This window comes from Polypterus senegalus, chromosome 2, assembly GCF_016835505.1.
Source record: "Polypterus senegalus isolate Bchr_013 chromosome 2, ASM1683550v1, whole genome shotgun sequence".
Classification (NCBI taxonomy): Eukaryota; Metazoa; Chordata; class Cladistia; order Polypteriformes; family Polypteridae; genus Polypterus; species Polypterus senegalus.
The window spans coordinates 312,866,819-312,894,670 of NC_053155.1; the positions used below are offsets into that span (position 1 = coordinate 312,866,819).

The following is a 27,852-nucleotide window of genomic DNA, read 5'->3' on the forward strand; positions in this document are numbered from 1 at the left end:
AATATATCGTCCAAGTAACAATGCACATTGGAAAGGCCTTGTAACACCTGATCCATCGCCGTTGGAATATGGAAGGTGCTGAAGCAATCCCAAATGGTAGACGATTATAGCAGAACAACCCCTTTTGGGTATTGATGGTGAGCAGTTTACGTGATTGTTCCTCAACCTTTATCTGTAGGTACGCCTGTGCCAAGTCCAATTTGCTGAAACGCTGTCCCCCAGCTAATGAGGCGAACAAGTCTTCAATGTGTGGAATTGGATAGTGTTCCACACAAATGGCTGGGTTTAAGGTCACTTTAAAATCACCACAAAGCCTCACAGAACCATCTCTCTTTACAACTGGCACCACAGGAGTGGCCCACTCACTATACTGCATAGGTGACAGCACACCTAATTCTAGCAGGCGGGACAGCTCAGCCTCTACTTTGGATCGCAGCGCATAGGGTACAACCCGAGCACGACAGAACTTTGGCTTATGTTGTGGTTTCAAAGAAATGACTGCTTCAATGCCCTTCATTGTCCCCAAATCTTTACTGAAAACTGCAGCATGTTTTTGTATTATGCTCTTCAAAGTAACTTGCTGTACTGACTTAATCTCTTGCCAATTCAATTTAATTCTTCTGAGCCACTCTCTACCAAACAGGGGTGTATAATTTCCTCTGATAACATATAATGGAAGGACAGCTAACTGTTTGTTCAAAGTGACTTTCACATTAATAACTCCTTCAGGGGATATTGGTTCCCCAGTGTAAGTCTTCAAAACTACATCAGTTGTCTCAAGAGGCACGTGGCTCAGTAATTTCTTGTATAGTTTTATTGAAATTAATGACACTGCTGCCCCTGTGTCCAACTCCATCTCTACTTCTGTGCCTTCTATTTTAGGTTTCACACTAATGTGTGACTTCTCCCCTTCTTGGATCAGCTTATGTAAGGCTAATTCTGTGTCAGTTTCGTTACCTGACGCTTCACTGGACACCTCCTGCAATATAACGCGATTTACAGGTCTCTTTTAGGATAATCCGATCGCCGTTGTGACTTCCCTTTATACTGCGCTCCCTCCTCTCTCCTTATAGATTCCTTCTGTTTACATACTCGCGCTGCGTGGCCCTTCTTACCACAGTTATGGCAATCCTGATCTTTGTACCAACAATCACTGTCACTGTGATTAACTCTTCCGCATCGTTTGCATTTCCTTATCTTATCTGAAACCGATAGCTCATTCACTTTTAAAGATCCACAAAGCTGCTGCGATTCGCGTGCCACCATCTCCATGGAAATTGCGATTTCGACTGCTTTTTTATAGGTCAACGCTACTTCAGTTAACAGTCGTTTCTGTATCGCTTCATTATTTAGTCCACAAACAAATCGATCACGCAATGCTTCCTCTAAGTAAGCGCCAAATTCACAGTGCTCAGACAGTTTCTTTAAGACAGCAACATATTGTGAAACCGACTCCCCCTCCGCTTGGTTCCTTTTGTGAAAGCGAAACCTTTCTGTTATTACCAAAGGCTTTGGAGAAAAATGCTGCTGTAGCACTGCTTTAATCTGGTCAAACGTTTTGTCCTTTGGTTTCTCCGGTGCTAAAAGACTACGCAGCAAGCCATACGTTGTACGTCCAATTACAGTTAATAGCACTGGCACCAGTTTGTCCTCTCCAATATCATTAGCTAATGCAAAGGTTTCGAAACGCTCAATATAAGTGGTCCACTGCTCCACATTTTCATCAAAATCGTCCATGTGCCCCAGCGTCGCAGCCATGTTGCCACAATGGTTTTCTTTATATAAATATACTGAATAAAAACTCCCGCTGCAGTCATAAAGAGACGAACTTACGCACTGGGAATCAACTTTATCCTCGTCGCCAGTTTGCTATGTTAGGTCATTTGAGGCTGATATTCAATGACAAACACTGAGGCCAGAAGTTAACTGCACAGTAGGCTTTTACTAAGAACGTTCTCTGTAACTGCTTGTCCAAGATCTCTCTTAACCCCACTCTGGCGCCCCCTTCTGCCTGGGAATACTACCAATCATTGTTACATTTATTTCAATACATAACAGATATCAAGAGTGAGCCTGATATGGCCGTGCAATATGTAACAAAGAGAATGGAAAAGGTAGGTGCCATCTCCGGGCATGGAAACCACTCGGTAAGTGACAGTTCTTTGATCGATGGTGATCACCTCGATAGACATGTTAATGGGGGTACGGTTGGAATGATAAAGGAAATGGGTACCTGAACAATGTAAAGTAAGTCTAAAATACCTACACAATAACTATAATCATAATAAATGAACAATAAAACAGCGGAGAAGCCGTGGATTAAATAAAAAGGCTGCAGTTATCAGCAGGAAGACGTGAATCCCGTGGCGAAGCAAGGAAGGGAATGTAGAGACTGGAGCGACAGACAGCCTTATATAGGCAGGCAGCCAAAAACGTGGGAGGCGGTGGGATGGGGGACCCAACGCCGCCTCACACGGTGACCGAGCTGCAGGCTATGGACGTACATATGTACGTAAGTAGGATTCAGTTAGCGTTGGGAACCCGCGTACCAAATTTCTTGAAGATAGGCCCATAAGTAACAAAGACCGTTGAAAAGTTCAATATGGCGGCCGACAGTGGCGTCATACCATCAAAATAAGTACGTACATTGGTTTCGGTTAGCGCAGGGAAGCCGGCTACCAAATTTTGTGAAGATGGGGCCATAAATAAGAAAGTTCAACATGGCGGACGTTGTCGACCATTATGACCGTTACGCGTAGAATTTCGAAATGAAACCTGATTAACTTTTGTAAGTAAGCTGTAAGGAATGGGCCTGCTAAATGTCAGCCTTCTACCTACACGGGAAGTTGGAGAATTAGTGATGTTGGAAAGTTCAACATGGCGGCCGACAGTGGCGTCATACCATCGAAATAAGTACGTACATCGGTTTCGGTTAGCGCAGGGAAGCCGCCTACCAAATTTCGTGAAGATGAGGCCATAAATAAGAAAGTTCAACATGGCAGATGTTGTCGACCGTTATCGACCGTTATGACCATTACGTGTAGAATTTCGAAATGAAATCTGCCCAACTTTTGTAAGGAAGCTGTAAGGAATGAGCCTGCCAAATTTCAGCCTTCTACCTACATGGCAAGTTGGAGAATTAGTGATGAGTGAGTGAGTGAGTGAGGGCTTTGCCTTTTATTAGTATAGATGATAAATATAATTATAATAAATACACACATGGGGTGACACGGTGGCGGAGCAGTAGCACTGCTGTCTCGCAGGAAGTCACATCGCTGGTGTTCCCTGCCAGGAGTTTACATGTTTTCCTGCTGGGTTTCTACCGTGTGCTTCGGTTTCCTTCCAAAGATATGCAGATTTGGTGACACTAAAATGACGTCAGTGTGTGTGAGTGTTTGTATTCACCTTGCGAAGAGCTGATGTCCATCCAGGGATTGTTTCAGCCTCGTGCCCAATGCTTGCTGGAATCGACACATCCCTGGATTGATCGATTTATTCATTAAACATCCTTTATTAGAGATATTGTGGTAAGGTGTCATCGGACTTTAATGGCTGTTCAAGGCAATACATAACACAGCAAAGCCAAACCTGTTCTCATAGTGATGATATCTCGCACTGCCATCTGCTGGATTCCTCCAGATTTACGTAATGTACGTACACAAGTATGAACAGTAAAACGCTTGCGTAGCAGGAGCACAAGTCGCGCCCCGTGAAGTATAAACCCGGCCTTACTGCGAGGCAGCAGCACTACCACTGTGCCACCATGCTGTCCATTAATTTATAATTAGAAGATAAGATATTTCTAACTGATTACCAGGGGCCGTGCGTAGAACTCACACTATAACTTGGTGTAAACACAAAAGCCGAAATGTGCTTCCGCACAGAAAAGTCCAGATGCAGAAATCTGTGCGTACTCCAACTTCCACGTTATTCCGCTACATAAATCCCGGACAGAGTGAAACGTTACAGGTTAATCGTGCACATGCCTGCTGTCCCGTCCCAATTCGTCCCAGAATTACGCCTCATTGAATATGCAAATCAATATAAATCGCCCTTAAGATCAGCGTTCTGTGAAATGGCAATGGGAAAAGCAAGAGGGAAAATATAAGAATTTCAGCGAATACCAAGTGGAGGCAAAGATAAAAAAACGTACTATTTGTTGATTTAAACAGTGGAATAAACAGCAAAAGGAAGTTGATCGAGTGACATAGCGTGTTGGAGAAACTCGAAAACTCACGTTCACAAAGTCACACAGTGCGTGAAATAAAAAAGAAGTCGCATATCAAAGTCACCGTGAAAAGGTGAGTCGTAGCCCACCGTCGGAGTGTCATATGAAAGCTTATTAGGATACAGACAAAAAAAAAATAGGCACACGGTGGGGAAAAAGCACGAAATGTCCATTTAATCTCGAAATTTCCACTTTAATCACGTAGTTTATTTTGTCATTTAGTAGAACATTATAAACTTCATCTTAAAATCGTTTAATTAACCAGTTTCTCAAATCCCATCGTAACTAAAGTAGCACGTTAAATGCTTTGTTTTGTATTTCATCTTCTATGTGCCTATGTGTGTGAATCACTACGTGCTTCGGTTCTTTCTCTTTCTCCGACAGGACACAGAATCCATTACATTCGTGATATTACAGCTCTCTGAATAATTAAAATACTGAGACGTATACGTGATATCATTTTCATGATGATTGGAATGAAAGCACGTTATCAAACATGAGAACACGATGGCGCAGTGATTGTTCACGTCTCACACAAGATGCTGCTGCGCCATGTGCGACCTTCGATGAAATAATTTATTGCACCAGTGCTGTCTCCTTCAAACGTACTAACCTCCAATTCCTGTCCTTACTTTTCTTTCCCCAAATACCCAATTGCCACACAATCAGCTCTGTAATTAAGTCCTATGTAAGCTTACAACGCCGATTCTTCAAAACTTCTAAGGAACATTGAAATATCTTTATAGTACGTGTTTAATTATTCTATCCGTCTATCCTTCCAATGTCGTGCCAGCCTCAGCAAATATACAGCGCGAGGCAGGAACAATACTTGAACTTGCTAGCGCTGCGGCACCGTATCCTCACATGTTTAATTATTAATAATATAGATTATTTAAATGTATTTAAAGTTTTATATGTATAATATAATCAACATATTTTGCTGCATTTCACCTTAAAAATGATATCGTCATCATATGTAAATACGCGCTCTATAAAGTGGCGCAGGTTGTGTGATATTATAACTGCATCTCAAGTTTACAGTGAGGTGATTGTACTTATCAGTCCAAACAGGGAGCGATTGATTGAGTGCGTTTATAGTTCCTGGAATGAAACTGTTTCTGAACCGCGAGGTCCGTACAGGAAAGGCTTTGAAACGTTTTGTCGTGGCTGAGACAGCGTGTGCCTGATACTGTATACCGATAATTCTCTTTCCGATCAGCTGCTGCTGTGATTCACACTCAGATACAGTGATATAAATACTCTGAGTGGTGCAGTGAGAGTAATATGGAAAAAGATGATCCGCTGTAGCAACTCCTAATGGGAGGAACTGAAAGAAGAAGAAGAAGAAGGTGCAGTGAGAGTAACAACGCTAAAGCAGTTATGGTATTTGGAATACTATGGCTATTCCCTGGACCATTATATTGTTACGAGCTAATTACAATCAGATGCGTTACACTAATAAACAATATGCGGTTAATTTCAGTGCATTTATAAAGCCGCGTCAGGAAAAGAAAGAATAACCACACAGGAACAGCAGCACTGCTTTGACGCTGGGTCAATACAGAGTGGAGAACTCGCGTACGACAAGGTTATGAGATACCGTGGAAAAGTGTGTGGCTTTACGCCAAGTGTAGGTTTTGTACGTGAAAACGTTCTTACGCAACATTTCTGTGCGTATGCACTGTTTAAACATGAGGCACAGGTCTTATATGACTCTAAAGCATAATGACACAACTCAGACATGACAGTGCAGTAGGTCGAGGTTTTACTGTTAAACATAACATTGCATTTCAGGAAATTTTGTTCGTTAGATTCACCGTTACTTTGAAAATTGTGTCAAGGCGATGGACAGAAACAGTCGATGCATTTAAGTAATAAGTTTGGTCTCGAGAAAAGTGAAGCCAAAATGAAGGAAGGTGTTTTTGTTGTTCCTGAAATCCGTGAACTGATGCTTGACGGTGAAACTGAAGCCCACTGAATCAGCACCCTCATTTGTGCGGGTTGTCCAGAATTTTCTTGGCCATCACAGAGCAGAGAATAATGCCGAGCTTGTGGAGAACCTGCTGGAAGCGTATCAGCTTATGTGAGCCAGAACGTCACTGGAGATGCCATTTTTGTTACATTCTTATCTCGACTGTTTTCCACCAAATCTAAGCGATGTCAGCAATGAGCAAGGGGAAAGATTTCGTCAAGATACAAAGGTGATATCAAACTGATATCAAGGGAAAATTCACTCCGAGCATGATGGGTGACTACTGTTGGTTCTTGCAAAGAGAGACGGATGTGAAGTACAAGCGCAAAAGTGATTGCCTAAAACATTTTTGAGCACGCTGACTTCACTTTTATATTGAGGTAAATTGACATAAATATACTTTAAAGTGTCTCTGGTATCATCTTCTGGTTTATTTTCAGAATAAACACATCAAACAATTTTGGTGGGACAGAGTCCAAACTCCAGATATCGTGTTGCTATATTGATATTCGAAAGTGTCAAAACATCATTGATGTGTATCTCAAAAACCTGATGTGCTAGCTTAATTCTGATTTCATATATTTAATCAGTGTAAAAAACTTAACTGCTGAAGTTCCCAGTAGCAAACAAAAAATATTTTTTTGTAGACCAGTGATATATGCAAATCACCAGCTTTAAGAATACAGAATACAGTCATATGAAAAAGTTTGGGACCCCTCTCAGCCTACATAATAATTGATTCTCCTTTCAACAATAAAGATAACAGTGGTATGTCCTTCATTTCCTTGGATCATCTGAGTACTGCGGTGTTTTCTGAACAAAGATTTTTAGTGACGCAGTATTTAGTTATGAAATGAAATCAAATGTGAAAAACTGGCTGTGCACAAATGTGTGTCCCCTTGTCATTGTGCTGATTTGAATGCCTGTCACTGCTCAATGCTGATTACTTGGTTGGATGAGCTCATTAAGCCTTGAACTTCATAGACAGGAGTGTCCAGTCATGAGTGGTCAAAGGTATTTAAGGTGGTCAATTACAAGTTGTGCTTCCTTCCCTTTGATTCTCCTCTGAAGAGTGACAGACAGCATGGGATCCTCAAAGCAACTCTCCAAAGATCTGAAAACAAAGATTGTTGAGTCTCCTGGTTTAGGTGAAGGTTACAAAAAGCCATCTCTGAGGTTTAAACTGTCAGTTCAACTGTAAGAATGGAGTCAGGAAATGGAAGGCCACAGGCACAGTTGCTGTTAAACCAGCAGGTCCGGCAGGCCAAGAAAAATACAGGAGTGGCATATGAGCAGGATTGTGAGAATGGTGACAGACAACCCACAGATCACCTCCAAAGACCTGCAAGAACATCTCACTGCAGATGGTGTATCTCTACATCGTTCTACAATTCAGCACAATTTGCACAAAGAACATCTGTATTGCAGGGTGATGAGAAAGAAGCCCTTTCTGCACTCACGCCACAAACAGAGTCGCTTGTTGTATGCCAATGCTCATTTAGACAAACCAGATTCATTTTGGAACAAAGTGCTTTGGACTGAAGAGACAAAAATGGAGTTATTTGGACAGAACATGATGGAAGAAGAACACCGCATTCCAAGAAAAACACCTCAGCCTGTCACCAAGTTTTGGAGCCTACCTGGCCTCTGCTTAGCTAGGGATACCTGTTTGTTTATTAATTTTTAAAGTTTATACTGTTTCACTACTACGTGGGCGGAGTCACAGGGGTCCGCTGGTAGGTATATATATATATTGTGGACTAAGCCCTGGACACAGACAGGCAGACATGTTGTAAATCACCACATGCTTATTTACAATATTTACAAAGTCAATAGTGCCACACAACCCAAGTCCAGGCCTCTTTGCCTGCCTTATTCGGGCCGCCTCCACTCTCCTCTCCAAGTTTAGTCCTCTCCTCAGTCGACTCCAGCCCTGAATGAAGGGAGGCAGCCCCTTTTATGTCCCCGCGGATGTGCTCCAGGTGTGCTCCAGCACTCTTTCACCAACACGCCCCAGTGTGGCGGAAGTGCCCGCTGTATCCCCTGAAGCACTCCAGGTGTCCCTGCTCCTTTTCCCCCCCAGCACTTCCTGGTGTGGCGGAAGTGCTGATGTCCAGGGATCTCCAGGCATTGGGGCACCCCCTGGCGGTGACCATGAGCCCCTACAGGGTTGAGCTTCAAAGCTCTGCACCCGTGGCCCACAAAGCAACCCGGGCAGTACCATCCCCAGCCGAGTGCCACAATATATACTGTGGTGGGCTGGCGCTCTGCCCGGGGTTTGTTTCCTGCCTTGCGCCCTGTGTTGGCTGGGATTGGCTCCAGCAGACCCTCATGACCCTGTAGTTAGGATATAGCAGGTTGGAGAATGGATGGATGGATGGATGGATATATACAGTGGTGTGATAAACTATTTGCCCCCTTCCTGATTTCTTATTCTTTTGCATGTTTGTCACACAAAATGTTTCTGATCATCAAACACATTTAACCATTAGTCAAATATAACACAAGTAAACACAAAATGCAGTTTATAAATGATGGTTTTTATTATTTAGGGAGAAAAAAATCCAAACCTACATGGCCCTGTGTGAAAAAGTAATTGCCCCCTTGTTCAAAAATCACCTAACTGTGGTGTATCACACCTGAGTTCAATTTCCGTAGCCACCGCCAGGCCTGATTACTGCCACACCTGTTTCAATCAAGAAATCACTTCAATAGGAGCTGCCTGACACAGAGAAGTAGACCAAAAGCACCTCAAAAGCTAGACATCATGCCAAGATCCAAAGAAATTCAGGAACAAATGAGAACAGAAGTCTTTGAGATCTATCAGTCTGGTAAAGGTTATAAAGCCATTGCTAAAGCTTTGGGACTCCAGCGAACCACAGTGAGAGCCATTATCCACAAATGGCAAAAACATGGAACAGTGGTGAACCTTCCCAAGAGTGGCCGGCCGACCAAAATTACCCCAAGAGCGCAGAGACGACTCATCCGAGAGGTCACAAAAGACCCCAGGACAACGTCTAAAGAACTGCAGGCCTCACTTGCCTCAATTAAGGTCAGTGTTCACGACTCCACCATAAGAAAGAGACTGGGCAAAAATGGCCTGCATGGCAGATTTCCAAGACGCAAACCACTGTTAAGCAAACAGAACATTAGGGCTCGTCTCAATTTTGCTAAGAAACATCTCAATGATTGCCAAGACTTTTGGGAAAATACCTTGTGGACTGATGAGACAAAAGTTGAACTTTTTGGAAGGCAAATGTCCTGTTACATCTGGCGTAAAAGGAACACAGCATTTCAGAAAAAGAACATCATACCAACAGTAAAATATGGTGGTGGTAGTGTGATGGTCTGGGGTTGTTTTGCTGCTTCAGGACCTGGAAGGCTTGCTGTGATAGATGGAACCATGAATTCTACTGTCTACCAAAAAATCCTGAAGGAGAATGTCCGGCCAGGAGGTTTGGATTTTTTTTCTCCCTAAATAATAAAAACCATCATTTAAAAACTGCATTTTGTGTTTACTTGTGTTATATTTGACTAATGGTTAAATGTGTTTGATGATCAGAAACATTTTGTGTGACAAACATGCAAAAGAATAAGAAATCAGGAAGGGGGCAAATAGTTTTTACACCACTGTATATATATATATATATATATATATATATATATATATATATAAATATATTTATATATACTATCTATCTATCTATCTATAGATAGATAGTGTATATACTGTGTATGTACTGTATATATATATATATATATATATATATATATATATATATATATATATATAAATTCCAACGACTATCTATCTGTCTGTTTGTCCGCTTTTCACAAGACAGATTTAGATAGGGCTTTTTTCTTCCAAGATAGACAGATAGATCTTTATTGTCATTGTCACTTTTACAAAGGAACAACGAAATTTAAGGTGCAGTCGACTCAGTGTGAGGCATAACAGTTAAAAAGAGAAGAAGAGAGAAAATAATAACAAACTGAAGAGTAATAAAAGTACTTTACAAAATATACAAATTGCACTGGTTAAAGTTCTAGAATTTGAGAGTTCTAGAATTTTGGTTCTAGAATTTGCTGGAACATCCCAGTTGATTTTGTGACTTCTCTCATCATAGTTTGCTCACGGTACCAATTTATTTGTGCAAGATCTACGGAGGGGGCGAGGCCTTCCTCACTCACGCGCCAGCCTCAGGGCGTATCTTACATCTGCATAGCTAGCGAACAAGAGAACTGCTTAACGGATTTTTGATCGAGTATTCTTCTAGAATTTGCATGAACATTCCAGGTGATTTTGCGACTTCTCTCATTGTGCTAAGAATCAGAGTTCGCTTGCAGGAGTGATTTATTTGTTGCTAATCTGGGACAGAGGCTGTGGGCTGAGGGGAGCGGGAAGCATGACGTCAGGAATGGGGAGCCGGGCGGGGCCCTCCTCATTGTCCTGTTTCACTGCTACGTGGGAAGAGCCACGGGTGACGGCTAGTATTTATATAAATTTAAATATAAAAATATCTATAGAAAGAGTGTCTCAATGCATGCTCAATAATGCAGGTAAGGGAATTCTAGAAAGTTGATTCTGTTCACTGGACATACCGTAGTTCTTTTCCAGGGAGATACGTTACACCACTCATCCAAGTGACTTCCTCAGTCTCAGTTGACTGCGAAGGGGGTCTAAGGGTCCATCTCTCACCATCTCACAATGCTGTGTTTGCAGCCATTCCTCAAATCTTTGTGAATGGTACTCATGGCCATTGATCAATGGACAATTTGCATATCATTGATCACACGACCCTTGCAGTGGGCTGGCACCCTGCCCGGGGTTTGTTTCCTGCCTTGTGCCCTGTGTTGGCTGGGATTGGCTCAGGCAGACCCTCGTGACCCTGTAGTTAGGATATAATGGATGGGTGGATGACCACACAGCCCATTGTTAGTCAATGGTGCTAGTTCGGTCACTAGGCCAAGGTACTGTTTATAAGGTTGGAGAAACCTGCAGTCAACTGAGACTGAGGAGGTCACTTGGATGAGTAATGAAGCGTATTTCCCTGGAAAAGAACTTTGTCCATATGAACTGAATCAACTTTCTAGAATCTATAAAAAAGAAAAAAACATATAAAATGTCCTTGACAGTACCTCTCCAACCACCATCCATTTTCCAAACCTGCTTATCCAAAGCAGAGTCATGGGGACTTTAGAACACCCAGGCATCCAAACCACATGGACTGCTGGGCAAACACCACAGATGAACTTGGAGAACATGGAAACTGCAGTCACAGTTCTGCATGCACGAGTGGATAGCGTGCAAACTGCAGAAGAAACTGCATGTAGGAATAAGAAGAGCATTTAAACCACAGAAGAAACTCAACATGTGAACACTGGGAACACACAAAGTTCAACACCTCTACCTGGAAAAAAAAATACGGTCGGCAGAAGACAGCCTGAATGTGCGCAAGAATAACGACAGACAAAACAACAAAGGTGCACAGGGACGATGTGGGAACAGCATAGTAAACCCCACATTTACACAGAGAGGACATGGAAAGAACAGAAGAAGCCAGGCGTATGCACAAGAAGAACATGAAAACCACACAAGAAACTCCACACCGAGAATAAGCTGGTGCAGAAGACACCCTGCATGTAAAGATGAAGAACAAGGAAACAACAGATGAATAATCATGGACAATCTGGGAGCTGCACATGAAAACCCCTATTTACTCGTGGAGGACATGTAAATAACAGAAGAAACTCCACATGTGCACACCGAGAATAAGTAACTGAAGAAGACATCAGGTGACCTGAGATGAAGACTGGACTCCTTTATGTGTGTCTCTTCAGAGAATCCTTGGGTCCCGCTAGTTTAACTTTGTGTTGCTTATGGAGTCCCGAGTGAGACACATGACCTGCATCGTGAGGGAGCATCAGTTATGGCACTACAGTCATGTGACACGATTACCCGAGGGTGATCCGGCTAAATCCCACCTTGTCCAGTCGGGACAAGCCTCTAAAATGGATTACGTAGATTCTGTAAATCTGGGTAGATACTCTGCCTGAGTGTGAGACAGTCATGGTGCCCGCCATGCCATCAGGCCTCCTGCTTATTTACCAGCTGATAATTACTCAGTTTATCCAAGCTGTTAATTGCCAGCATGTTCACTTTAGGTTTTAAAAATCCTCACACATACTGCGTTTAAAGACCAAGCGCCTTGGACAAACAACCTTCAAGTGCACCTTGGCGCTGATAAGAAGCGCTTAAATTCAAACTGTGTCGCATGTTCCCAGGCGCTGAATCCATAGAATTTCCTGACAGGATTATCTGAAGGTGATCAAGATGTCACACACAGTGACTCCTTGTCATTAATCTTGTATGTTAATCCTACTATTAAAAGAAATAACTTCAAGCGCCTAATGTCGTTTAACCTTGCCGTTATAAACTTCAAGGTCAGCCAGAGTTAGAAAGGGAAGACCATGCAGTGAATGGAAAATCAACACATGATAAGGAATTAAAACTGGGAGGTGGGAGGAAGACCCCAAAGAACATGAACATCTGGGGATCGTCTTTTGAAACTAGAAAAACAGATAGAAACTTATGGGGGCATTGCACAAGGGCTTGGGCTCCAACTCTGGACTGAAACAGCAGCACTAACCACTGTGTCACCATGCTGCTCCACTTTGGGTGGAGTTTTTTTTTTTTTCTTTTAAATCCAAGGGTCTCATACTGGCTGTAGGTTTTTATTCCAGTCACTACATTAATTATTAGCCTGCTTGTGAGGTGCTTGTCTAAAAGCTCCATTAATTAAATGGGGTAGTCCAGCCAGTGCCCCAACTATTTCTACTAGTTCTGTATCACAGTCTGTCCACCAAGTAGATAGATAGATAGATAGAAATGTAAGGCACTATATGATAGATAGATAGATAGATAGATAGATAGATAGATAGATAGATAGATAGATAGATAGATAGATATGAAAGGCACTATATCATAAATAGATAGATAGATATGAAAGGCACTATATCATAGATAGATATGAAAGGCACTATATCATAGATAGATAGATAGATAGATAGATAGATAGATAGATAGATAGATAGATAGATAGATATGAAAGATGTGAAAGGCACTATATCATAGATAGATAGATATGAAAGGCAATATATAATAGACAGGGTTCTGGGAGGCCACTAGAGGGTGCTGTTGGGAGGAGACTTTCCTGACAGATGGAAGTTTGGGTCTTGCTGGCATATTGGAAAGCCCCCTGAACCAAACCCAACCCCACCAGCGCTGGAATGGATGGAAAACGAACAAAACAAAAAGAAAGAGAAAGGCCTCTCGTTTATTGTGGAGACACCTGTATGAAGGTATTTCTTAAAATAAAAGAGTCTCTTGAACCCAGGACTTGTGTATTTGTAGTTGTGTCAGGGGTTTGGGGATTTGTGATGCCCCCTAGTGGCCACAACAGATATGAATATTTTGCTCATGCCAAGTACTTTATGCACCAACCTCTGGATCTCAGGTGGAGTCTCCTGGTTTCTCAGCACTGACTTCTTTAACCCTCAGGCTGAAGATGAGGAGACAGGAATGATGGAGGTGGTGGTCTTGGTAAAGGGTGGGATAGCACAGGACTGGAGTGAAGTGCTAAGTAACTCTGTTAATGTGTGCCATGCTTTAAGTAATAAAACTGTAACTCTCATCCCCAAACAAGCACATAGGATCGGTGTGTCCTGCAGTCTAACACTGAAAGGCAGTGACGATGGGATTGGCAGTCAGTCACCGGACCTCCTGTTAAAGGATGTAAGGTGATCACCTACCCCAGCAAAAATTTCAACCCCCACAGGAGTGAATGTACGCCCTCTTCAGGCGTGAACAGGGAGTGACTGTCACCACTAACATGTTTCACAAAAAAATGCAGCAAAGGCAGGTGGGCGCTCGTACCAAAGACCCTACCGGCGCTTTGAGCTCAAGTCTGTTTTTATGACCCCACAGCTGTTTCTGCAGGTAAATCTCAATTCAATTCACTCAAGTATCAGATATTTTTTTAAATCAATTCCACTTAAATATACAGCTTTTATAAAAACTTCTCAATAGCCGGATATGAAATATGCATTAGAACAAGCGGAGAAAACGTCTGAAAGTGCAAGTCAGCAAATCTACGTGGCTCAATAACACGCTCACGGACAAAAGCTGCGCAAAAAGAAAACCAAACTCCTGCAAGTCTTTGTTCTTTGTCATCCTTCACAGAAGTGGGACACCGCAGAACTGTCGATAGCTGCCAAAAAGTGAAAGCTCAATTAAGGGTGTGAGGTCCCCCCACTATGAACTCCTAAGGCATTATTGATTATCTGTAAGCCCAAATCATAAGAAACCCGATGTGTAAAAATGAAGTGCCAAGTCATGAAATCCATTTGTTTGCCACTTTGCATCTTAATTAAAATAAAATCAATCTGTTGGTTCATCTCTTTAACATTTATGGCAAGCGGCTGGGAGTGGCACCCAGCTGGGATGCCTGGAAGGACTGGAGACCACGACGGGGCAACTGCCCAGGTTGGTTTGGGGACCACGGGAACAGAGCTTAGAAGCTCAACCCTGTAGGGGCCTGTGGTCACTGCCAGGGGGTGCCCAGATGCCTGAGGAACCATGGCCCTCAGCACTTCCGCCACACCGGGAAGTGCTGGGGGGAAGAAGACCAGGGACACCCGGAGTGCTTCTGGGTGCACAGCTAGCACTTCCACCACACCAGGGAGTGCCGGCAGTCGCTTATTGGGAGACACCTGGAGCACATCTGGGTGGATAAAAAAGGGGCCGCGTCCCTCCATTCGATGGCTGGAGTCAGGAGGAAGAGAGACAGAGAGAGGAGTGTAGGGGACCTGAGGAAGGCTGTGTGAACGAAGGCCTGGACTTTGGAGAAGTACTGGGGTTGTGTGTGCACTTACTGTAAATTATAATGGATAATAAATATGTGTTGGGTGAACTATCGGTATCCGCCTGTCTGTGTCCAGGCCATGTTCCACAATGGCATCCCAGATGGGACTCTCCGCTTGTTTCAAGGCGGGGACCCGTAACAAGAAATAATTTTGTGGACGGCCCGGCGCAGCAGGCGCGTCCACACACGCGCCACAGGAGCAGCTCACACACAACCCCGCGAGAGCAAATTGTCCCACGGACCGCCACCAGTCCACAGAAGGGCCATTCCCACCTGGTGCGGGAAGACATCATCGGGTGTAGCAGGAGTGCAGCGGGCTCCTATGAGCGTGCCGCTGCTGGAGGCGCCCGGGATGGCGTTGCGTCTAGCGAGGCCATGCCGAGGACATTTTCCTCAGACAGACGGGACCCGGGAGGTAAATTCCCTACTCACCGGCAGCCGGCCTTGGAGGGCTGGGCATGTTTTTTGTGTTGTAGGCAGTGTCTGCCCAGATCCGCGTCGGGGGCAGACGCAGGCCGATCTGCGGGGCTTTGTCGGCACGGTGGCAGCAGGAAGAGCTGCGGAGGAGGCTCGCCACCACACCAGGAGGAGGGGAGACAAGATGGCCACGGACTGAAAGTCCCTCCCCGAGACAGGCAAGGGTTTGGACGGTGTGTGTTGCGTGCCCGCCGATGATTGCATGGAGGCGGGACCAACAAATGTCCTTCCTGAGCCGGGGAAGGACCCGTCTGGGCCGGAGGAGAGGCCCCACAGGAAGCAGCTGACGTGTGTGATGGATTGACAGGTAAGCCCACCGTCGGCTGACTTTCTGTGCCTGCCGGCGGCTCTACGCAAACTGGAGGAGTCCCATCTGATCTCCCAAATAGGGGGGCATGGAACCCGCGGAGGGGGTGCTGAAGAGGCAAATCCCGGGGTGCCGGTCGGAAGGGGGAGTGCTGCCTGTGCGTGGCATTAAAAAAGGACGCCAGGTGGTGGTGACCAGGCAGTGTCTGCGCCCCTGTTTCTGCTTGTTGTGTTGCAGGACCGGACCCTGGATACGTAGTAGGACCCGCTTTGTCAGAGATCTGTCCTCGCAGGATGGGCCACTGGCCCCTAGTGGATGAGGCACCGTGGCAAGTGGCTTGGGGTGGCCCCCAGCCGGAATGCCCTGAAAGACCTGAGGAGGGCTTATGTCTCCTCCAGACCACGAAGGGGTGTCCGCCCTGGTGGCTTTGAGGACCATGGGAACACAGCTTAGATGCTCAACCTTATAGGGGCCCGTGGTCACCACCACGGGGTGCCCAGACACCTGAGGAGACCTGGCCCTCAGCACTTCCGCCACACCCAGAAGTGCTGGGGGGAAGAAGACCAGGGACACCCGGGGTGCTTCCAGGTGCAAAGCCGGCATTTTCGCCACACCGGGGAGTGTGCTGCAGACCTCCAGCAGCAGACCCTTCAGACCTGGGGCCTCATGCATAATGCCGTGAGTAAAATTCACACTAAAACATGGCGTACGGACAAAAGCGGAAATGTGCATACGCACCGTTTATACCCCTGGTGATGTCTTTGAGGGGGTCTGACACTGGCGGTCTGCAGCCAGACCTTTCTCAACATCGGCACTTAGGCATCTGCAGGCTGTTTAAAGAAATGGAGCCAGCGGGGTTTAGTGGAGTATAAATGTAGTGAGTTGTAGTCAGGAATCACACAGCAGCATTTTAGGCGATTTCTTTTAACAACAACTGAAGCCATTTAGCCTTAAGGAGAATGCCAGACAGAAATCCAAACTCGCCTGCTCTCTCTTTGATCACTTCCTGCCATTTCAACTCCATAACAACACAACCATGGTTTTGGAATGGGATGTCCAACAAGCTCATAAAAAATATGATGGTCAGGTTTGCACAAATTACATTGAAAAAAAAAAACTTTACTGTACTTAGAGGGCAAATTCAAATGGGGTTTATAGTGAAAGGCACTATATGAAAACAAAAAGGTCACATACTGTATTCATGGGGCACCACTGCCTCCCAGTGTGACCATGAATCAGCGCACATGCCAGAGCTCACATTGTATAAATATGGAACTGTACATATGATGCATGATGGGAAGGAATCCAGTGTGAAAGATGCTATATATCACCAAATGGTCACCTACTCAGGCTCCCCACCGGGCACCCATGAGTCAGGTCACTTGTCAGAGCTCACAATGTATGGAAAGAACGCCACTGTACATATGAAATCCATCCATCCATCCATTATCCAACCTGGTATATCCTAGCTACCAGGTCGCGGGGGTCTGCTGCAGCCAATCCCAGCCAACACAGGGCGCAAGGAAATAAACCCCGGGCAGGGTGCCAGCTCACTGCAGTGCAAATGAAAAACAATGGGATAAAGTGAAGAGTGAAAGGCGCTATATTCAGTCACATTGCATAAGTAGGGAAACAATAGTACTGCACCAGCAAAGTATGACAGCACTCAGAGTGAAAGCCGCCATGTCTGATCTCGGAGTCACATACTCAGACCACACCAGTGACTCTCCAGTGACTACGTGTGAATCAGCTCACATGCCAAGCTCACACTGCAGAAATATGGAAGCACCATCACTGTACATATAGAGAACAATGGAATAAAGTTCAAAAGGTCACCCACTCAGGCTCCATCAGAGACTGCCTGTGTCACCATCCATGAACCAATTCACTTGTCAGAGCTCACATTGTAGAAGGATGGAAGCAACGCCACTGTACATATAAGGTATGACAACATAAAGTGCAGAGTGAAAGGCGCTATAAAAAACTAGAAGACCACAAATTCAGTTTCTGCTACCAACTTCCTGTTTGATCATCTGTGATTTAGTCCATTTGCCAGAGCTTACTTTGTAAAAATTGAAAACACCACCGCTGAACCCGTAGAGCATGAGGAGACTAAACTGACACCGAAAGGCGCTACATAACTTCACATGGTCACATCCATCCATCCATCCATTATCCAACCCGCTATATCCTAACTACAGGGTCACGGGGGTCTGCTGGAGCCAATCCCAGCCAACACAGGGCGCAAGGCAGGAAACAAACCCCGGACAGGGTGCCAGCCCACCGCAGGGCACACACACACACACACACACAACAAGCACACACTAGGGACAATTTAGGATCACCAATTCACCTAACCTGCATGTCGTAGAACTGTGAGGGTGGTCCAGATCTAATTATGCAATTTTCATTACGCTATAACTTATTAAGTTTATTATAGAAAATCACCCGAAAAATCCCGGACCATCGAGAAGTGTGTGAACTGACGACATGAAGAATCGTCTTCGGGCCGAACTGGAATCGTCCCCGCATAAATCAAAGTCATCCAGACGATTAGGATCTACCTAATTAGAACTGGACCACCCTGTACATTATCGATTCCCTGTGTGACCATCCATGAATCAGGTTACATGCCAGAGTTCACATTGAAGAAATGCTACTGTACATATTATGCATGACAGGAGTGAGCTCAATGTGAAAGGCGCTATATACAACCAAAAGGTCACCTACTCAGGCTCCATCAGAGACTGCCTGTGTCACCATCCATGAACCAATTCACTTGTCAGAGCTCACATTGTAGAAGGATGGAAGCAACGCCACTGTACATATGAGGTATGGCAACATAAAGTGCAGAGTGAAAGGCGCTATAAAAAATTACAAGACCACAAATTCAGTTTCTGCTACCAACTGCCTGTTTTATCATTTGTGATTTAGTCCATTTGCCAGAGCTTACTTTATAAAAATATCAAAAAACACCATTGCTGAACCCGTAGAGCATGAGGAGACAAAACTGACAGTGAAAGGCGCTATATAACATCACAAGGTCACAGATTCATTCTACATTACTGATTCCCTGTGTGACCATCCATGAGTCAGGTCACATGCTAGAATTCACATTGAAGAAATGCTACTGTACATATTATGCATGATGGGAGTGAGTTCAGTGTGAAAGGCGCTATAAACAACAACAACAACATTTATTTATATAGCACATTTTCATACAAAAAAAATGTAGCTCAAAGTGCTTTACAAAATGAAAAATAGATAAATAGAAGACACAATAAAAAATAAAAATAAGTCAACATTAATTAACATAGAATAAGTAAGGTCCGATGGCCAGGGTGGACAGAAAAAACAAAAAAAAAAAACTCCAGAGGCTGGAGAAAAAAATAAAATCTGTCGGGATATACAACCAAAAGGTCACCTACTCAGGCTCCAGCAGAGACTCCCTGTGGTACCATCCATGAGCCATTTCACCTGTCAGAGCTCACACTGTAGAAGTATGGAAGCAACACCACTGTACATATGAGGTATGACGGGATAAAGTACAGAGTGAAAGGCGCTATATACAACCAAAAGGACTCATATTCAGGCTCCGCTACCGATTCCCTGTTTGGTCATCTGTGAGTCAGCTCTCTTGCCATAGCTCGGATTGTTTAAGTATGGAAACAACTCCACTGCACATACAAAGCATGATGGGATAGAATTCAGAGTGAAAGGCGCTATATAAAACTACAAGACCACATATTCAGTCTCCACTATCGACTACCTCTTTGATCATCTGTACATCAATTTGTATGCCAGAGCACATACAGCAGAAATATAGAAACATCCACGCTGTACCTATAAAGTTCCTTAAGGTAGATTTCAGGATGAAAGGCGCTATATCAAAGGATAAAGTCACAGTTCTGATCAACAACAGGAGTACAGTGAAAGTCTCACTTGCACATTTGAGCAACATGCATACCATCACCGATTTCTGGCACTCTGATTAGCGACCTGATTTTGAACTTGACACTGTTTGAGCGCACATGTTACAAATACGGCAGACATTATTACACATGTATAGAGCCTCAGGATAGCGCTCCGTGTGGAGGAGTGCTAATGGAATGCTCAACACCTCCTTCAATGTAGGTATGACAATGACAGGCAACACATTGTGTGCCGAAACTTAATTTTATCAAGCAACCTTTCAGGCTTAAAAAAACAGCCCTATTAATTTGTGTATTAGTTTCCTATAGTCAGCTCCAGAGGATGAGACAGAGGAAGTGAAATTATTTTACTATTTTCACAATGTCGGGGTATGCAGGTTATGAGGATCACTAAGAATCATCCAGAGAGTCCATGGCAGGGATTGAATTGGTGACTTTGTGCTTTGCAGACCTGTGCCTCATCCACTAGGGGGCCTCGCAGTCTAAAGTCACACACCGTGCTGAATCATGAATTCATATAATGACTTTCAGGATAAGCAAAGACTAATTGTAAATCATGGCTTTCTGTAATGAATGGAGAAGAATATAATCAACTAGCTGTGCTCCCTGCCTAAGATACGGTAGGTTGAAATCTAATTAATCAGCAATGACCATAGAGTATTCAGAGTTAACGTTTGCAGTGCACCATCTGTTGGAATTTATTTTAGTAGTAACAAAATGCATTGAAATTTTCATTCCAGCAGATAATGCATCACAAACATTAGCAGTGCTTTTACGAATCCCACACTAAATCCCCCTTAATAGAAGGACAATGTGTCTGTGTAATAAAAACCATTGGATTTTTTCATTCCAACAGATGGTGCATCATAGACATTAGCATTGCTTTTTACAAATCTCTCACCAAATTATCCTTAATAAAAGGAGAAGTGTCTGTGAAATAAAATCCATTGCACTTTTCATTCCAACAAATGGTGTATCACAAACATTAGCATTGCTTTTTCACAAATCCCATACCAAATCCCCCTTGATAAAAAGACAAGTTTCTGTATATCCATCCATTTTCCAACCCGCTGAGTCCGAACACAGGGTCACGGGGGTCTGCTGGAGCCAATCCCAGCCAACACAGGGCACAAGGCAGGAACCAATCCTGGGCAGGGTGCCAACCCACTGCAGGACACACACAAACACACCAAGCACACACTAGGGCCAATTTAGAATCACCAATCCACCTAACTGGCATGTCTTTGGACTGTGGGAGGAAACCCACGCAGACACGGGGAGAACAAGCAAACTCCACAAGCGCTACCCACTGTGCCACCGTGCTGCCCAGTGTCTGTATAATAAAAATTATTTCATTTTTAATTCAAACAGATGGTGCATTATAAACACTAGCACTGCTTTTATGAATTCTGTACCAAATCCTGTTTAATAAAAGGACAAACGTCTGTGTAATAAAAAAAAAAAAATGCATTTTTCATTCCAACAGATGGTGCATCATAGACATTAGCATTGCTTTTTACAAATCTCTCACCAAATTCTCCTTAATAAAAGGAGAAGTGTCTGTGAAATAAAACCCATTGCACTTTTCATTCCAACAAATGGTGTATCACAAACATTAACTCTGCTTTTTGTGAATCCCATACCAAATCCCCTTTAATTAAAGGGCAAGTGTGTGTGTGTAATAGAAAACATTGCATTTTTCATTCCAACATATGGTGCATGATAAACATTAGCATTGCTTTTTACAAATCCCATACCAAATCCCCCTTGATAAAAAGACAAGTGTCTGTATATCCATCCATTTTCCAACCCGCTGAGTCCGAACACAGGGTCACGGGGGTCTGCTGGAGCCAATCCCAGCCAACACAGGGCACAAGGCAGGAACCAATCCTGGGCAGGGTGCCAAACCACCGCAGGACACACACAAACACACCAAGTACACACTAGGGCCAATTTATAATCGCCAATCCACCTAACCTGCATGTCTTTGGATTGTGGGAGGAAACAAACGCAGACACGGGGAGAACATGCAAACTCCATGCAGGGAGGACCCGGGAAGCAAACCCGGGTCTCCTAACTGCGAGGCAGCAGCGCTACCCACTGTGCCACCGTGCCGCCCAGTGTCTGTATAATAAAAATTATTTCATTTTTAATTCAAACAGATGGTGCATCATAAACACTAGCACTGCTTTTACGAATTCCGTACCAAATCCTGTTTAATAAAAGGACAAACGTCTGTATAATTAAAAAAAAAAAATGCATTTTTCATTCCAACAGGTGGTGCATCACAAAATTTAACACTTCTTTTTACATATTCCATACCAAATCACCCTTAATGAAAACAGGTGTCCGTGTGTCTGTCCAGGGCTTTGTCTCTGATGTACGCCATTTGGTGTGGGATACACAAAAGCAAGTCATAAACAACGCGCCATCAGTTGGAATGAAGAATTCAGTGCATTTTCTTACTACATGTATTAAAAAATACATTCTAAAAGATGGTGCACTGCAAAGCTAAGGTCAACATTGATTACTTAGATGTGTAGCCCTGTTAGTTTTTTATAACTTGTCATTCACGTGTGCCTAGGAATCACCTTTAGGGTACAAGTTGAGGGTTAAACAATGCCACTCCTTATCAAGAGGAGGTGCTGTTGCTAACGGTCTTTTTTCTGAAATCTAAATAATCAAATTGGACCTCAGCATTAACATTTGTCACGCATGTACACCTGGGGAGCATCTTCCTGGCTCTGCCATCCTAAGCAATACCATTCTGGGATGAGAGAGGGCGCTCATACTAACAGTCTGTCTATTTCCACCCACCGTATCAAGAAACCACCCAGTGAGGGCAAATAACCTGAATGCAGTGCCCACAGCTGCCCTCACCCCCTATCAATCCAGATAATCCCCAGAGGATGGCGTCTGCTATTAGACCCGGGACCTGACCTGCAGCAAGCTACATCATGTTATTATTGCTTACAGTGATTCTCTTCATCAGGCTGAAAACTCTTTTGTTGGGGCCATAACCCCCAGATTTGTTTCATCTGACTTTATTAAATGGGGACACCCAGTAGATTCCCCAAAATTTTGAAATGCATGTCTCTCCTCACGGGGTCCTCTTTCAGTTGCGAGAAGCAGATCATGGAATGTTGCATAGTTTACTGGCAAATAAAGGGCGAAACGCGTGTCGCGTACTCTTTGCATTATATGGGGGACTTTGTCTCTGATGCCAACGTCTGAGGTTCGATCCCCGCCAGTGGAGCAGTGGAGTGTGTACACCTGATGAGCCCAAATAAGTGCCGAAACACGTGTCGCGTACGCTTTGCATTATTTGATGACCACTCGCTCTCATATCTCTCTTATCACCCACAGCTCAGAGAAGATGCCCACTGAGAGGAACTGACCATGCCCCTTTGGGTCCAGGAGCTGTAAAAGTGACTCTGTCCTGAAAGGTGACGTCTAATTTCGATGGTGACTTACCTCGGACCCTGTGACTGGACCACTCCTCACAGTGTTAACCCTTTGCACTATCAGGCACATATTATTTTCAGTTCCGTTTTGCGTTGCAAGTACAAACAATGATATAAAGGCCTAATTACAATAAATGATATAATAACTCCACCAAGGATGCACTAGTTTGTTTCACTGAAATGGCACCTTTCACATCAAACACTGTCACTCTTTGAAAAACAACCACTTGACAGCCATGAAGAGGATTCAAACCCTCCAAGTCTGAGAAGAGCCTACAGACCTCACAAAATAAAACACACAAGAGTCAAAGACCAACTAAAAGAGTCAAAGACTAAGTGAACAAATAATGGAAACAGGGCACCGAGCTTCAACGTGCTGGGATTCCTCTTTTTTGTAGCAGAAGGGGTTAAGCCTGCCAGTTGCATGAAGCCCTCTGAAACCCCACCTCCATGTCCAAGTGACTGCTGCAGAGGCAGAGAAGAAGGCAGCGCTGGGCCTGAAGGTAGGATGAGCAGAAATGCAAATGACTGACAAGGGAGAGGATTAAACACAGCAGCCGGTGGGTGACCTGATTGAGGGGGTTCTTGCTCTACTTAAACCCCATCCCTTTAAAGATGCAATAGTGTTAATAAAAATGAGCTCTCTGTGCAGGTCGGGAGCGAATCAACACCTCACAGTGCTGGCTTCTCTGCTCTGTGGGAGAATACGCAATAGAGGGGGCACAGAGGAAGCCCACCTCCCCTCTCACCTACCAGCCCCTCGCTAAGCTGCAGTGCATGTGCCTACAACTCGACTCACCCAGCAGCGTGAATATGTGACCAGCCTGAGAAACAGCTGCAGCCGCCCGCCGCCCAAAGTGAACAGGAACAGAAAAACGGATCTGCTATTTTAAATTAGGTGGGCGAAACTCAGCAATGCATGAAATTCTGAGAATCCAAACACAAAAGACACAGCGGATTAGAGAAAGCACCTGCAGCCATGAGAGAGACAGAAAATACGAAGGAGATGAAAGGGGGCAGGCATTGATAGTCGTCCTTTACAAGTGTGTGCTGCACGCCCAGAGTAATACTGTATCTGTACTGTACAGCATATATACAAATTTGATATGATATAACACATATTAACAAATATGTATATATAAATCTATTATAGATATGTAGTATTTATTTATGTGTTTGTGAGCATGTACAGTATATTGATGTAGTTAATTAATATTTTAAATAAAAAATGTTATATATATCTATCTATATCTCTCTATTTATCTATCTATTATATAGTGCCTTTCATATATATACAGTATATATAAATACAGTATACACTCACAAAAAATATATACTGCATATATATATATAGATATATATACTGTAGATAGATAGATATGAAAGGCACTATACAATATATACGCACACAAAAAAATATATACTGCATATATATAGATATATATAGATAGATATGAAAGGCACTATACAATATATAAACACACAAAGAAATATATACTGCATATATATAGATAGATATGAAAGGCACTATACAATATATACACACACAAAAAAATATATACTGCATATATATAGATATATATAGATAGATATGAAAGGCATTATACAATATATAAACACATAAAGAAATATATACTGCATATATATAGATAGATATGAAAGGCACTATACAATATATAAACACAAAGAAAAATATATACTGCATATATATAGATATATATAGATAGATAGATATATAGATAGATATGAAAGGCACTATATAATATATATGTATGCAGTTTATATTTGGGTGTGTGGGTGTGTGAATGTGCATGTATATAGATGTACTTAATAAATATTTTATATAAAAAATGTTATATATCTCTCCCTATCTATCTATTATATAGTGCCTTTCATATCTATCATATACATATATACACATATATACACACACACACACACACACACATATATATATATATATATATATACCTACATACATACATATACATATTTATATATATGTATACACATTACATTGTGGCAGACGGCTGGGGATCCTGAACAGGACTGGAAGAGGGACAATACCTCCCCTGGACCACGAGAGATCAGTCGCCCTGGTTTACATGGTGGACACAGGATCAGAGCTTCAAAGCTCATACCTGTTGGGGCTTCTGGCCTCCACCAGGGGGAGCCCGGACAATTATGGAGCCCTGGACGGCAGCACTTCTACCACATCAGGAAGTGCTGCCGGAATATTATCGAGAAGCACCTGGAGCACATCCGGGTGAAGCATAATAGAGACCGCCTCATTCCATTCATGGAGCCGGAGTCGGGAGGCAGAGGGCGGAGCTTGCGACAGAAGGAGTAGAGGCGGCAGAAGGAAATAAAGGAAAAAACAAAGAAACTGACCGAATTGACGGTGATTTGAACACTATATTGCCTGTGCATTTTGTGCTGAATAAGTAAAGCATGTGTGTTTGGCGTCCGTGTCTGTTTGTGTCCAGGTCCGAGCTCCACAACATACAGAGGGACAGCCCTGTTGGGTTTCATGGGTGCCACCAGGGGGAGCTACAGTGCCCTATTTTGTTAGGCTTCTGGCACACCTGGGAGTACTTCCAGATCTCCCTAAGAAGCCTCCTAGAATATTTCCAGGTGCAGAATAAAAAGAGCTGCCAACCTTCATTGTGGGAGCCAGAGTCAGGTGGGAGAGGGCAAAGCATACTGGAGGAGGAATGAAGGCGGGAGAAGAGAAAGAAAGAAAGAGTGCTGTATGTTTATTATGAGTTTTATTTGGGGGAATTTTTTGTGTTATGTCTGGTGTGTGGGGAACCAAACAGAGAATAAAGTGTCTGTTGTGCTTCTAAACTTTGTCTGTCTGTGTTGAGTTTAGGTGGCTGTTGTAGCCCCTGCAGGTCAATATATTATATGTTTTGGAGCAGTTCATCCCCGAGTGGCATACGTGGCAGTGTCCCACATACAGAGTCCCAGTTTGGACATCCATAGGGCTACAGGGGAATTGGAGTCTGGAAATGCAGCCCTGTAGGGGTCTCTGCCAGGACAATAAAGGGCGCTGCCAGGGGAGGACCTCCCTGGCTTTTTTATGACCCAGAAATGCATCCAACTGGCTACATCACATCACGGGAAGTGCTCCAGGGTCCAACATAAAAAGGAGCAACACCTGGACAAGTCAGAGTCGGGAGGCAGTGGGCTACACTCTTGAAGGAGAGGAGAGAGAGAGAACATAAAAGGCTGCATATTGGCTGTAGTTATAATTGTATTGAGCTATCTGGACTAAACATCTTTATATTTACACCCAGGGTTATGTTTGGTGGTCTGTTTCTGGGGGCTCAGTGGTGACCCCTACTATACTATATCTACTGTATATATGGAGTACTGTATATATATATATATATATATATATATATATATATATATATATATATATATATATATATATATATAAAACAGCACATATAACAGATACCACATTTACTTATAAATCAGATAGACTGGCAAAAAGTCACCTTATAACTGATTTATATGCGCTATAATTAACAGATACAAAAGGCACTATATAATATATTGATACGAAAGATGCTGCATAAATAGCAGATACCAAAAGACACTACATTACATTCCTCCATCTTTCAGGATGTGGCCACAATCTGAGGCTGCCTGCGCCGACACGACGGCACTCGCTGGAGTTTCACTGCATTTAGACGCAGATGCTCTCCAGACCATCACTGTTAGCTCATGCAGCACCGAGTCCACGCCTTTGACCATCGCGGTGCCCGCAAGTCTGCGATGCCAGGGCATGTCAGCCTGGCCTCACAGGCACGACGGCGCGCTGAAAGCAAGCATCCTGACGAGCGCCCGATCTGAAAGGTGACCTTAACATTCGAAAGCAACACGTCAGCGTGAGAAGTTTTGTTGTTTTCTTCTCTCTCTCTGGATTCGCGTGCCCATGTAGGCTCGTTTTGACACTTGTTATTTCTTGTTCACATCGCGCTTGTGAAAAAGGCGGTGAAGCAGAATCCATCTGTTGGTAGAGCTGGAGAGGCGCTGTTTTTATGGGGGTAGATCACCGCTTACCTCATTTTTCTCTTTTTGAAGTTGTATTGATGTCTGCCACATTTTTATACCACAGCAGCATCCCCTGCAGCGTATCGTGCGCACATTGACGGTTGTGCCAGCTTACTGTTACTTTACAGTACTGAAAATCTGCAGAGCCCCGGCATCAATCAGAATATAGAATTGATGGACAAGGCGGAACCGATTATAGTGTATATATTTATAGCCGTCACGGCTCCTTTCATCTCCTTAAGACGTGTCCTTTTGATTAACATCCAATTCTTAACTTCACATCACAGCGCTTGGAACCCCAGCAGTCTGCACGTTTTTCTCGTTTGGAAGGCAAGCATGTCCACACTGAGCCTTTAAAGTCCAAGGTGGGTTTCTGTAATGTGCCCGTGATTCCCGGAATCGCTAGGGCGACCCATAATTAACGGGTTCACTATATGGGTGGGCGCGTGAATGGACTGATGGATGGATGGATGATTGCCTAGA

The 27,852-nt window shown here is 43.6% G+C and overlaps 1 protein-coding gene across 2 annotated transcripts in view; it reads right to left on the reverse strand.

The window, feature by feature from the left end:
* myo16 (myosin XVI) overlaps positions 1 to 27,852 on the reverse strand; it is a 743,507-nt gene that overhangs the window by 583,913 nt on the left and 131,742 nt on the right. The gene's annotated exons all lie outside the window — the stretch shown is intronic.